Source organism: Physeter macrocephalus, chromosome 4 (genome assembly GCF_002837175.3).
Source record: "Physeter macrocephalus isolate SW-GA chromosome 4, ASM283717v5, whole genome shotgun sequence".
Taxonomy (NCBI): Eukaryota; Metazoa; Chordata; class Mammalia; order Artiodactyla; family Physeteridae; genus Physeter; species Physeter macrocephalus.
The window spans coordinates 65892888-65907125 of record NC_041217.1 but is presented as its reverse complement, the minus strand read 5'-3'; the positions used below and the strand labels follow the sequence as shown (position 1 = coordinate 65907125).

At 38.2% G+C, this 14238-nt stretch overlaps 1 pseudogene; it reads left to right on the top strand.

Annotated features, from left to right (window-relative positions):
• The first annotated feature begins 3853 nt into the window (after positions 1-3853).
• LOC102983260 (transmembrane emp24 domain-containing protein 2-like) lies at positions 3854-4462 on the top strand (annotated as a pseudogene).
• The last annotated feature ends 9776 nt before the right edge of the window (positions 4463-14238 follow it).

Genomic DNA, 14238 nt, shown 5'->3' with positions numbered 1-14238 from the left:
CTCAAAAGGGGTCAAGTCCAAAAGCACAGAAGTCATCTTTAAGCTTCCTCCCATCTACTCCCCACCCTAGGCCAAATTTGGGAAAATCTAAGCAGAAAAATAATAATGACCCCAATTAGCCATAAAGTGTTGTAAAATAATAGGTAAATAAAAATGCACTAGTCCATAGTGATTCTCTCTGCTCTGTCCAACATCCCTCTTTCTCCACACAAAAGCAAGAAAGATTGATTTAAAATGTCACTTTTATCCCTAAAACTCCTCAATGATTCCCCTTTACTCTTAAAATCGAAAATCCTTATTATGATTTCTAAGGCCATGTACTGAAGCTGAATCCGGCTTCTGTACCCCGACACCAAATTAATTTTCAGAGACAGAGTTTTGGGCGAAGTAGAAAAGAATAGCTTTATTGCTTTGCCAGGCAAAGGGGGCCACAACAGGCTAATGCCCTCAAAACTGTGTGTCCCAACCTGGAGCGGGTAGTGAGGAGTTTTATAATAATGGTTTAAAAGGGCGTGATCAGCTTGTGGACATTCTTCTGATTGGTTGGTGGTGAGGTAAGTGGGAGTCAGCATCATCAACCTTTTGGTTCTAACCTGTCTGGGGTCTAGTGCTTGTGGAGAGCCTAGTGTTAATTTCTCCCACCTGGTGGGGATTTCAGTATCTGAAACACAGCTCAAAGACATTGTTATATGTATACATTGATCGGGAACCAGGACCTCGCCCTAAGGCTGCACTATTGTTTCTCTTGACTGTTCTTCCTTGTTTCCGCATCCCCTCCCTTCCCTAATTAGCAACTGCTTGAACCTGCCCGTTGGAGCTCAGGGGAGGTCCTGGAGGCTGAAGGAAACCTATTTCCTGTAATCAAGAAATGGGGGACACAGAAAGGCTTTTGTGCCCAGGAGCCCCCGAAGGTCCTGCTCGGTATCAGCCCTAGCTGAATCTTGTTTAACTACAACTTGATCTCATATTTTCTCTCCCTTGCTCAGTACATTCTAGCCCCACTGACTTCTTTTCTCTTTGTCAAACACACCAAGCGCCTGTGCAACTTGGGAATTCTGTGCTTTATTTATTTCCTCTGTGACATTTTTAACAATCTTCAATTATCTTATTTTCTTCTTTGTTTATTTATATCTTACCTGTCTTTCCCAGGAGAATATAAATTCCAAAAGGTGAGGAAAGTCTGTCTTTTTCACTGTCAGATCCCAGTTTCCAGTATAGTAAGTGGGAGATAATTGGCTCTCAATGAATATTTCTGAATAAGGAATGGAGGACAAATGAATAATAAACAGATAAATAAAATAATTCTTCTGACTTCCAGTTCTAGTCTCTTTCCATGACTAGTTTTTATTTTTCCTTCTTTCTGTGTAGTTTGTCTCTATATGTATATAGACCATACTGCATACATTATGTAGCCTGTATGCTTACACATTAAATCCTTCCATGTAGCTATCAATGAAATGAGTGTATATTGTTATTGTTTTTCCTTTTAGAAGGCTAACACTGGAAAAGTCCTTAGAAATCCCATCAAATCCTCTTGCTTTACAGTTAAGGAAACAAGGCCTGTCGTATAAGTTGCTCAAGGTCACACAGCTAACAACTGCTATACTTGAAATTACATCCCAGATCTACGCATTTTCTAGTTCAGTGGCCTTTTATGTACCTTCCCCTTTTCTATAGTATTGGTTTATTCCTCAACTCAGCTCCCTACCTCCTGCCAACATGCAACTGGGAATAGGAGGAAATGGTATGAGTGGAAAATGAGGTCCTCATGGTGTCTTAGAATCATCAATGCTCCAGGAGAGAAAGTTTCACTGAGCTAGTAAGCAGTCACCATGCTCCTTAGCAGCATTTTTTAAATCACTAATGTGCCCTCCCAATGAGACTGGCCTCAAATGACATTGTGTCTTAGGAAGCTGTATGCCAAGACATCCCCAGTGTGTGCATTTATGTAGTCTACTGTTCCCTAAGAACCACTTTGCCAACTGTGGGGATGGAAAAATTATTCCCGGAATTCCATGGCAACTATTTCCGAATTTCCCATGTTTGTTCAAATGATAAATGTAACACCATTAACTATTTTTAAACTCTTTGGGCTTTATTGACTCAAAAGAACAGGAAAGCCCTGTCAGGACAATTCTGTTTTATGAAAAATTAAGGGTGGGGACTTTGCATTTCTTTAAATAGTCTAAAAGTGTAAGGTTGTTTTTCTTACACAAGAACTGTGCAGTTAATTGGAATTGAAGGGCCTTGCTTTCCTTCGTAAATGAAACTCATTCCTAAGACTGTGAGTTGCTAAATCTTAATCATGGGAAGTCCCTGAGGCAAGGATGTGTGCTGAAGTATAAGTAACGGTTTAGCAAAAAACATACTATCCCGATGATCATGGGGTCTATAAAGGGAACAAGGCTCTCTTCTGGAAGGAGGTTTACTTTGGTATTCATAAAGGCCCTATAGTTCCATTCTGCCATCCACTTCTCCTCTAATGAAGCTTAGCATTCATTTACCCAAACTGTTGTGTAGTTTCAGTTATCCATATGTCATAGTACTGTTGGTTATAAAGGACACAAAAATGGCTAAAACTCTCTCCCTTCCATGAAGAAGCAATTTAATAAAAGTTTAACCACCCTAACTTATGCACACTTTCTATTTACCTTTATTCAAGCCAATGGGTGTGGGAAACTAATTGAAGTAAATTCAGGGGATCAGAGTTTGAAAGAAGTTCAGGAGTTATCTTGTCCACTGCTACTGACTGTGAGGTCCCTGGGCCAGCAGAATCAGCATTATCTGGAAACTTATAAGAAAATGTAGAATTCTTGGCTTCACCCTATATCCACTCAACCAGAATCTGTGTAATATGATCCCCAGGCAATTCCTGTAAACATTAAATTTGAAAAGTCTTGATCAATCCACTGATATCTTGGATTCGTTCTATATTTACAGATATAGGGGATTGTAATTCTGTGATAAATATATATTCAAACTGATGATCTCCTCCTATCTCTCACTCAATACCACATAGCTTTATTCAACTTTAACTACCCTTAGGTGAGCACATCCTTACCTAGATTTCAGAAAAAAGGATGAATCATTTGGAGCAATTCCTGGGTACTTGAACATTTAGAAAGAATTTGGGGGGCAGAGGGAAGAATAAAATGAGGGAGTGAAAAAAGAAAGAAATCTATCATAACTGCCTACAATTTCATAAATTTTGTTCAACATAGACCAAGTATAATCTCTCCCATATCAAGAGATACATATCTTTCTAAAAAAAATGTGAGCCATGGAAGGATCTGGTTTAATATCAGGTTTGGCCAAGGAAATGTGTTTTGAGCAGTTATCACAGAGTTTTGGCCAGCCTTCGTGTTCTTTTCCTCTGCCTTGAGCAGAGAGGGACTTTTCTCTTACTCCAGATTCTGGGATAAAGAAGACACAGGGAGGAGAAGCAGAACAGTCACCAATACGTAATGTGAGTGAGAAATAAACCTTTGTTGTTGTAAGCCACTGAGATTTGTGGGCTGTTTAACTTGAGGAAAGCTGAATAATGCACAGGGTCATCTGTGTCTTCTAGCATCAAGGGCCATTCTAACTATATTTACTTGAGAAGAAATGTTAAATGTAAAACAGTCTCTGTACAGGGAATTCCCTGGTGGTCCAGTTGTTAGGACTCTGCCTTCCTATTGCAAGGGGCACGAGTTCATCCCTGGTCGGGGAACTGAGATTCCCACAAGCCACATGACCAATCAATCAATAAAAATTAAACAGTCTCTGTACTATCAACATGTATCATGTAGATAAACTATGAGGAAAACAAAATACAAATAATCTTATTTTGAGAGTCCATAGAAACTAACGAATCCTGGCTGCCCTCCTGGCCACTGCCTCGGGCTACTTTGTCAGCATCGACGTGTCAGCATTGACGCACATGCCCAGGAGTGCTTCTTCGAGCGGGTCACCTCGGGCAGCAAGATGGGCCTCATCTTTGAGGTGGCCGAGGCTGGCTGCCTGGACATCGACGTGGAGATTACAGGGCCTGATAATAAAGGGATTTATAAAGGAGAGCAGGAGTTCAGTGGGAAATACACATTTGCTGCTCACAAGAATGGAGCAGCAGCATATAGGTTTTGTTTTAGCAACAGAATGTCCAACATGACTCCAAAGATAGTGGTGTTCATCATTGATATTGGGGAGGCCCCAAAAGGACATGGAAACAGAAGCTCACCAGAACAAGCTAGAAGAAATGATTAATGAGCTCTCAGTGGCGATGACAGCTGGAAAGCATGAACAGGAATACATGGAAGTTCTGGAGAGAATACACAGAGAAATCAATGACAGCACAAACAGCAGACTGGTCCTTTGGTCCTTCTTTGAAGCTCTTGTTCTAGATGCCATGACACTGAAATGGATCTACTACCTGAAGAGATTTTTTGAAGTCCGGAAAGTTGTTTATAAAACCTTTTTCTGATGATCCCAAACTCATAATTCACTGTTTACCAAACATCTTGGTCATAGTAATGTCAAAAAAAAAAAAAAGAAAGAAAGAAAGAAAGAAAAAGAAACTAACGAAGGCGCATTGCATCCACCTAATTTTGGACTTCAAGGAGACTCACTTGAAATTCAGAATGCAGATGTCTGCATGCCTGCAATGCACCAAATGTCTGAAAAATTGTTGATTTTGGGGGTTATTAAATAAATGTATCCGTTATTTTAGTGCTTTTTATGCCTCCCAGAATTATTATGGTTTTATCTTTAACACATTTCTTCTAAATTAAATATGTCACGATTACCCTGGAAATAAAGTTAACATTTTTCATTCACTTGGTGTAGGAGCATAACCAGAATATTAACATAACATGACACATTTTTTAAAAAGTTGAATAAATCATTTGTAATTCCTTTAATAAAAATTAAATGAGAAGCATCTGCTTTTATAGTAGGTTCGAATTTCTAAAGTTAACCTTATAAACAAATTGATGCTTAATAAGATTCCTTCCCTATTCCAAGATCAATTTTCAGTGTTGATACAGAAAATGGCTCATATTTTTATATACCTTGACTGAATTAACATGGTTAAGCATAAATAATATTTGATTTCTCTCAGTAACACTTCATAGTGTAGGAGACTATTTATTAGCTTTCTTATCCAGAGGAGAGCTCAGAGATTCAGCATGTACAAGGGTGTAACCACAACCACACAGCTAATGGAGGAGTTTAGGCAGAACAGTAATTCATTCTGGCAGTCTTTCCACACACAAGAGATTTGCCAAAGCTACCTACCAATTTATTTCATGTGTTGAAACAAATTTGTAAGATTTAAGAAGTTTTGTACCACTTGGAATTTGTTGCTTTGTTTTTTATTTTTGTCTACTCGTTCCCTTTCTCCCTACCCCTGTATTTTATAATTCACAACTATCTAAAGTCTTGGGAATATTAAACAGTCTTATAAAATAAGCCCCTTGAACAATGTAATTAACCAGTAACAGAAAAGGTCCTTGACACAGCCTCTGTCTTAGCTGTACTGTTCTCTCAGGTCTTGTCTTGATTACCAGAATCCTTCCTCAACAGAAGAAATTACAAATACATGCTTACACATCTGGAATCTATTGACTGAGGATCATCTCACAACCTAACAAAGCCTTATTTGCAGACACTGGCAGTTTTCATTTTTCACATGCACATACCCTGCTTCAATACAAAGAGTCTTGAGTTTAACACTTTTCAGTTAGAGAAAAAAAGGAATGAATAAATAAATGAATGAATTAATCAGTTGAATGAATAAATAGAATTACTGTGTGCTTGGGCTTGGTGCAATCCCAGAGTGGACTCTATTTGAGCATTCTGTTATATGTCTACAGTGTTGCTTTCAACCTTGCATTCTCTATCAGCCTCTGTTAAAGACAAGATATTCTGCCCAATTAAGACTTTTGTTAATTCAGTGGTTGCTGGATTATTTAAAGTTCTAACTCCTACAAACTAAAGGTCCTTGACTGCAGTTAGGCACAAGCTTTAATCTTGCTTTCATCTTCTTCCAAGTTGGGGATAGGGTGATAATTATATAACATTTTCAGATGGTAGAAGCGAGTTCTCCTTTCATAAACATCCAAAGTGATTTCGTAGCCATAGTGTTTGCTCTTTATACCAGATGTTTCACAACAAAGAAACTGAAGCCCAGGAAGTAATTGCCTCTGAGATTAATAACTAGCATACAGATATCCTGATACCTCATCTACTCTACTTAGTTCCATCCTAACTTGGTTAAAAACATAGTCTTGGTTTTAACTGAACTACTGTACATTTTATTCTGAATGCCTACTATGTACAAAACATGTTGTTAGATATTATGGGTGGTTCAGGGATGTACAACACTGATTCCTTCCTTGAAGAAGCGTATCAGCAAGTTAGGGAGGCTGTACCAGACATGGAAAGTAAAGTGTTAGTGGAAGTCATAATAGATGAGAGAGAATTAGTATACAGATAATGTGAGCTGCAGGTATTCAGAGAGGTAAGGCTCATGAATGCTGGCATGGTCATAGTAAATTTCAAAGAAAAAGTTCTTTCTCCCTAATAAGAAAGCAAACAATCAGTTTTGTTTTGTTTTTTAATGGGTAAAAGATATGAATAGACACCTCACCAAAAATATACAGATGGCAAATAAGCAAATGAAAAACTGCTCAACATCATATGTCATTAGGGAAATGCAAATTAATATAATAATAAGATACTACCACACACCTCTTAGAAAAGCCAAATTGAAAACAGTGAAATCACCAAATTCTGGTGAGGATATGGAGCAACAGGAACTCTCATTCATTTCTGGGGAGAATGAAAAATGGTACAACCACTTTGGAAGACAGTTTGGCAGTTTTTCACAAAACTAAACATGCTCTTACCATATGATCAAGCATATGTGCTCCTTGGTATACACAAAGGAGTTGAAAACTTATGTATATCCACATATGTTTATAGCAACTTTATTCATAATTGCCAAAACGTGAAGTGATCAAGATGTCTTTCAATAGATGAGTAGATAAGCAAACTGTGATACAATGAAATACTATTCAGTGCTAAAAAAGAGTGGGCTATCAAGCCATGAAAAGACATGAAGGAACCTCAAATATATATTTCTAAGTGAAATAGGCCAATCTGAAAAGGCTACATACCATATGATTCCAACTCTATGACATTCTGGGAAAGACAAAACTGTGGAAGCAGTAAAAAGATCAGTGGCTGCAAGGAATACTGGAGGAGGGGGGGAGGGACAGATAAGTGGAACACAGGGGACTTTTAGGCACTGAAACTATTCTCTGTGATACAGTAATGATGCACACATACATTTGTCAAGATCTACAGAATGTTCAGCACAGAATGAACACTTTTGTAAACTGTAGACTTTAGTTAATAATAATGTATCAATACTGGTTCATCAATTGTAACAAATGTACCACACAATACAGACATAAATAATAGGGGAAACGGTGTTCAAGGGGCTGGGAGAGGGGTTACATGGGAGCTCTCTGTACTTTCTGATCAGTTTTTCTGAAAAGCTAAACTTCTCTAAAAAATTGTCTTGTAATTGTTTTTAAAAAGTGGACTTGGCCTAGTTAAGCTTCATATAAGCCAGAGAGGTTAGATAGGGAGGTTCAGGCAAGGGACACAGCAGAGCACAAAACCTAAAGGGAAAAGGGTGCACAGTGGGTCAGAGAGCAATAAACATCACCAGACAGGTCTCGATTTCCTGTCCCTGCAACTCTGAGTCTAAATCCTCAAATTTGGCATCAACATAGCTGCATTTGAATCCCAGTTCTGTTGCTTAAGGGGGTTGTATGAGCTTTGTTAAAGCCCTAAAGCTTTCTGAACTTCTATTTCATCAGCTACAACATGGGGAAAATAACATTCAGAATTGCAGAAAGGCTCAAATCAATTAATGTACATGAATTTCTCTGTGAATTCTGAAGTGCTCTAGAAATATTAGTTGTTATTATCAAAGAAAAGAAGACTTCCCACTTCTTTTATTGCTTTTATGGTGACCCTCGCTTGGCAACTGGCTGCCATATGACAGCACAGATCTGTCTTGTTGGAATGGAATCACCTAAGTCTACACCTCTATCATCTTTCTTACAATGAAGTTTCTCCTAAACACTGCTTATTTGAATATTTGGCCAGTCTCTTGCCGACACACCAAGTTTCAGATAGAATCTGACATCCCAAGAGCAGCTTCAGTGGTATGAAGTCCCGGAAATCTGGGATGGCTGTGAATAGTGTCTGGAGAAGATCAGGTCTGGGATAACAGTCTTTGAACTTGATGATTTTCCTCTGTTTACTTCACAGTTCCTTCTCCATGACACTGTACTCTCTATCCCAATCTCCCCTCCAGTGGTGATTTGGTGATATGATATGTTCTGCTCAAAAACTCTTTTAAAGAGAAAATCAAGTTAAAAAGCTGCTAGAGACAGCTATGGGGACAGTTTTTACAGGTAATGTGCTCTTGTGGTTAAAGAGCATTACGTCAGGCAGAAGAGTTCCAAATAACCCACATTTTATCTTAAAAAAGTAGCATGCCCATTACGTGAAAAACTAGACAGTGTATAATCATTCCAAATGGGGAATAAAGTTGTAGAGCTTCTTTTCAAAGATCTCATTTAATCTACACAAACCTTTGGTGGAATGTGCTTCATACCAAATTTTACAGAGAATGAAACAAGCTCAGGATTTTAAGTGGCACCCCTCAAGCTCAGACTCATTTCTGAAAGGGGCAAAACTCCATTCTATTGTACTGCTGACTCTAAGCCCGATGGCATGTCTGCTGTAGCCATTCACTGTTACTTCCCTCCCAAATGATAGACACTGATGTTACGGTTGTGACAATCACTTAAGAATAAAATCCCAGCCATTACATTGCTTAGGGAAGCCCTAAATAATGTAATTTTATATATTTTAAAATTAAATTGAATTAAGAAAAAAGACCACAGTGGGGAGAATATAGGAGTGAGACACTCACTTTTCCCGGGAGTTGGGGAGAGGCCAAAAGACTTCATAGAGGAAGTGACCTTTGAAGTGAATGCTTTTTTGTTTGTCATTTTTCATGTGTTTGTGTGTAATTTAACTTAGTCCAAGAAGCTGAGTGAATGAATCCTTAAACTGTGATCCTCATGAATTTTTTGTCTCCAAACCCAGATCATGGTATTAGCTGTACAACACACCCAAATGAAAGACCACACAAGAACGGACAGGCATGGGGAAGATAGGGAGACGGTGAGTTGCCTTGGTGGTAATCAATAGTGTGGCCGCTGGAAATTTTACCTCTCTGATCATTATTTGAAACTGAGGAAGACTTGGTGATTTCAAAATCATTCTCGATATCAGGATTCTACACAGAATTGCCAATTGCCTATTACCCACATTGTGGGTATATTTCTTGAGCTGTCATTTTAAAGAGTCCCTCTTAAGCCAGCAAACAGCTATACTTCACAATTAGAATATAAACCTAGATTGTGGAATTTACTAATTGTTTCTCACTGTTGTGGTCATTTAACCATAAAATATTCACAACCTAAGTCTTGTAACCCTTGGTCTTTCTTTCTCATGGGAAGGGGAGAGAATTGCTCAGAAAGATGACCTTCCCACTTGGGTCAACAAGAGCTGCAACTGGTTCTAAGGAGGGTGTCTTATTGCTGTCAAATTGACCAAAGTTGTCACAGGAGAAACCTGCTGTCACTGTATCTTGCTCAGACCAGCCCCTTAGCTTGCTGAGTCAAGCTGTGCTGACTCCTAGTGATAGAATTTTAATGTGAGAGATGACAGAGGCCTTGGAGTTAACGTGTGCACGGAGGTGACAGTTTTGAATGTCAGCCAAAGCACAAAGCCCTGTCTGAAATTAATTTTGGGGGGTGGCAGAAAGTCATAGGAAGATAGAGAGACATAGTATGATGGAGAATTGAGATTGGTTGAGTCAAATCTACTGCCATCTGCTACAATGAAAACATCATTGTGCACAGACACAGAATATTTGAGCCTGGGAGGAATTCACCTCATCAGATAATTCTGCTGGTTTAATTTTTGATCAAACTAGTATGTAACTTGCCACTTTTAGATCTCTATGACCCCGTTTCCTTTTGTGAAAATGGAGTTGCAAAAAGTGGACATGGATCTCCTGATGATATGATCTAGAATTAAATCATTTAAGGGGGAAATAACAATTTTCTGGTAATAAATGAGCCAAGTGATTTTATGCATCTTAATCTTCCTTTTACATTGTAACTTATTAAGAACTCTCAAAATTTCCCCATTATCTAGAGGACAAAATTCAAATCTTTAATCTATCTGTGACAGGCAGAATAATGCCCTCTTAAAGATGTCCACATCCTAATGCCCAGAACCTGTGAATATGTTACATTACATGGTAAAGAGAAATTAAGGTAGCAGGTGGAATTAACGTTGTTAAAATCAGCTGACTTTATGAAAGAGAGGCTCTCCTGGATTATCTGGGTGGGCCCAATGTAATCACAAGTGTCCTTAAAAGTGGAAAGACAGTCAGAAGAAAAGTCAGAGTCAGAGTGAGTTAATGTGAGAAAGACTCAACTGGCCATTGCGGGCTTTGAAGGTGGAAGGGGCTATGAGTCAAGGAATGTGGGCAGCCTCTAGAAGCTGAAGGCAAGGAAACAGATTCTTCTTTGTTACTTCCAGAAGGAATACAACCTTGCTAATACCTTGATTTTAGCCCACTCATATAAATTTATGTTGTTTTGTTATTTTAAGCTATTATGTTTCTGATACTTTGTTAGAGCAACAATAAAAAACTAATACACTTACCTTCAAGGTCTTTCTCAATGTTATCCAGCGTTGTCCTCACCTACCCTAGATGAACCCTCCTTCTGAACTCTGAACATTGGCCTCTAAACATGCTTTGTACATTGCACGCTTTGTCATTCCATTTTCTGTGTCTGGAGTCAAACATGTTCTCCTCTAGGGTTGATGAGGACTAGACACACCCCACTGAGGGGTTAGCTAGTGCCAGGACAGAGGGATGGGTCCTGGGGCAGGTTATAGTGAGGTATGCTACTTAAAGTGGGTTGAGAGAGGAGCATTTGTGTCAGGGTCCTTGAGAAAGGGCAGAAGTCAAAGAGGAAAAACCAATTTCAAGGCCAAGTCCAAAGACCAGTCCTAGAATTACAAATATGAGACAAGACTGAGATTCTGAGGCCAGATGGCAATAGAAAAAAAGGCAAGGAATAAATGAGATGTTCTGGAATATCAGTGTGAACAGCTTTTGAGGGGCCTATGGCTCACTCTTGCAGTGGTCAGTGTGTGGGGTTACTTTGTGTTGACTTAAAGGTACTGTTTATGTGCAGATATGAGTACCCTCCAACATCTTCCATCACCCCAGTTCTACCCATCCTTCAAAACCTAGCTTACGTTCAACCTTCTCCACAATGCTTTTCCTGAATATTCCAGCCCTAGTTATCTCCTCTTCTTTAGAAGTCTTTGCTTTTACTCTTTATATTCCCCCCTCACTTGGTAGTTGCAATTCACAGCCTCATATTTTTAATTACACATAGCTATTGTATGCATAACTGTAAAAATTCACACACTATAGTGAGCAGACATTTCAGAACCTTACCACCGAAAGATAAGTACTGTTACATTTTGATATTTATCTTCCTAGACTGATATTCATTACTCCCTGAAATATTTTTTATGCACACATGCATATACACAAAAATATATTTCATATATATTCTCCAAAATGTAACTTATTGCAGGAAATTCTACATCATATAAATTATTTTTATCGTTTATTACATATTAAATTACACATAAATTATTTGGCATTCACAATACCTGTAGTGTTATTCTGACATATAAACTTTTCACCTGTATATATTTTTTCAACTCAGTCAAATATAAGTACTTTGAGGTAAGAAAGAAGAAATTTACATATTTTTTCTGTCCCCACTGATGCCTAGCATTGTACAATGAACATTTTAGAGGCTAAATAAATATATATGGATTGATTGATTAAAAAGTTGTGACCTGAACACCCTGGAAAATCTTCCTACCTAGAGATGGATAGAATTTGTTATTGATATGTTTTCAAATTTTTACCGAGGAATTTCAATAATTATTTTTGCACAGAAAATTTTTAAAAATTTGCACCACACTGCTATTTTCACAGTGGTCAGGTTATTATAAATCTAGAGATTTGTCAATTAGCATCAGAATTACTTGTTAAAATGGGAAAGAAGATAAACAGAGATAGAATTCTTGTTAACTCATTAATATTCCCTATAATGAAAAATGTTGCAAGGAAGAAATAGCCACGGTAATACGTGTAATCAATCTAGCTGGGGAAAAGTGATGTAATTTGTTATCTTTATAGAGTTGCTCTGTTCGCTAGTCAGCTAGTTGGCATATTTATCAAATGCCTGGTTGGTGCGTAATAGTGTACTGTTTCTCTGGACTTCATGTTACTTGTGTTTCATTCATTCATTCACTCATTCACTCATTCACTGTTCATTTTTTAACATGCATTTTTGGCAAACCTATTATGTACCAGTCACTGTGATAGGGGCTGGAATAATAAAGCTGAGCAAGATAGTTTTATCCTCAAGACACGCTCAGTGGAGAGAAAAACAGACAAGCACAAATTGATTTTGAGGCACAAGCAGGAAGACTATCTCTACCCTCACATAGTTTAAAGTTAAATAGAAAGAGGATACTACAAAATAGTGTAGTCTTTTTTTCAGATTGCAATGTTAGTCCCAAGAATGGCTGGTTTTGGCAGAAACAGAATCCTAAAATAGACTCAGTCATTGGCAAGACTGACAACTAAGGTGTAGGCTTTACCCATGATTCAGAAGATATCAGAGCAGGTACAAAGGTAAGTCGCAAACACTTATACATAAAAGGCACTGTATTAGTTTACTAGGGCTGTCATACAAAGTACCACTGATTGGGTGGCTTAAACAATAGACATTTTTTTTTCACAGTTCTAGATACTAGAAGTCCAAGATCAAGGTGTTGGCAGGGTTGATTTCTTCTGAAAACATCTCTCCTTGGGCTTGTAGATAGCTGTCTTCTCATTTTCTTCACTTGGTCTTCCCTCTGTGTGTGTCTGTATCCTAATCTCCTCTTCTCACAAAGGCACCCATCATATTGGATTAGGGCCTATCCATATACCTCACTTTAATTTAATTACCTCTTTCAAGACCCTAAACTAAATTCAGTCACATTCTGAGGTACTGGGGATTAAGACTTCAACATACAAATTTTGGAGAGACAAGGCAGCCCATAACAGGTACAAAGGGTGATACTAAATCCTAAAATGAAAGCAAATCAAATCCAGACAAGGTAGCTAGTTGGGTGCCTTTATGAGCCTCATTAAGGTGTGGCTTGGTTAAGCTGCATTTCACTTTATAATTTGCTTGCATGCTACTAGATGAGTGTCTATTAGTGCAAAAGAGTGTATGATTGATTTTACCTTTTAAGGTTGCTTTAAACATTCCTTGATGCCTTTGCCCACTGAAAACAACCATGAATTGCAGGAATAGGGAAGCTTGGGAAAGGGGAAGTCCCTTAAGCACAGTTGGAATGTGAAGGATTATTAAACCTATTTACAACTCCAAGGAGCTATCCTCACTGAAATTTTACAATAGTCCAATATTGGTACCCTAACCATGTAATTGAGTAAATTTTTATATCAGGTAGGATATGAAATGAAATAATAGAAATAGTATTAGATGAAGTAATAGGAAACAAAACTGAAGATAGACTAAAGAAATATTTCTAAATTTCCCTGATGTTAAGACTCATTGCTTATAAATCACAGTTTCCAGCATCTTGTCTTGGATACTCTGTTTCTGGGTCTTAGGGCAAGACCCCAAAATTTGTACTCTTAAAATTGGTATCATAGGTGTTTCTTATACTTATAAAAGTTTAGCAAACAAATGGAGTCAACAATATCAGATTGGATCCAAGCTCTTTCTCTCTGCTCTGCCATCATTAGTGTGTTTATCATCAGTGTGGCCACAACACTCTCAGTCACAAAATGGCTGCTGCAGTGATAGTTGTCACAGTTAAGAGCAGAAGAGGAACTGTCTTTTCTGGTATGTTGCTTTGCTGAAAAGTAAGGAAGGAAGGAAGAAGGAAAGAAAGAGGGAGAGAGAGAGGGAGGGAGGGAGGGAGGGAGGGAGAGAGGGAGGGAGGAGAGAAGAAAAAAGATGAAAGAAAGAAAGAAAGAGAAAA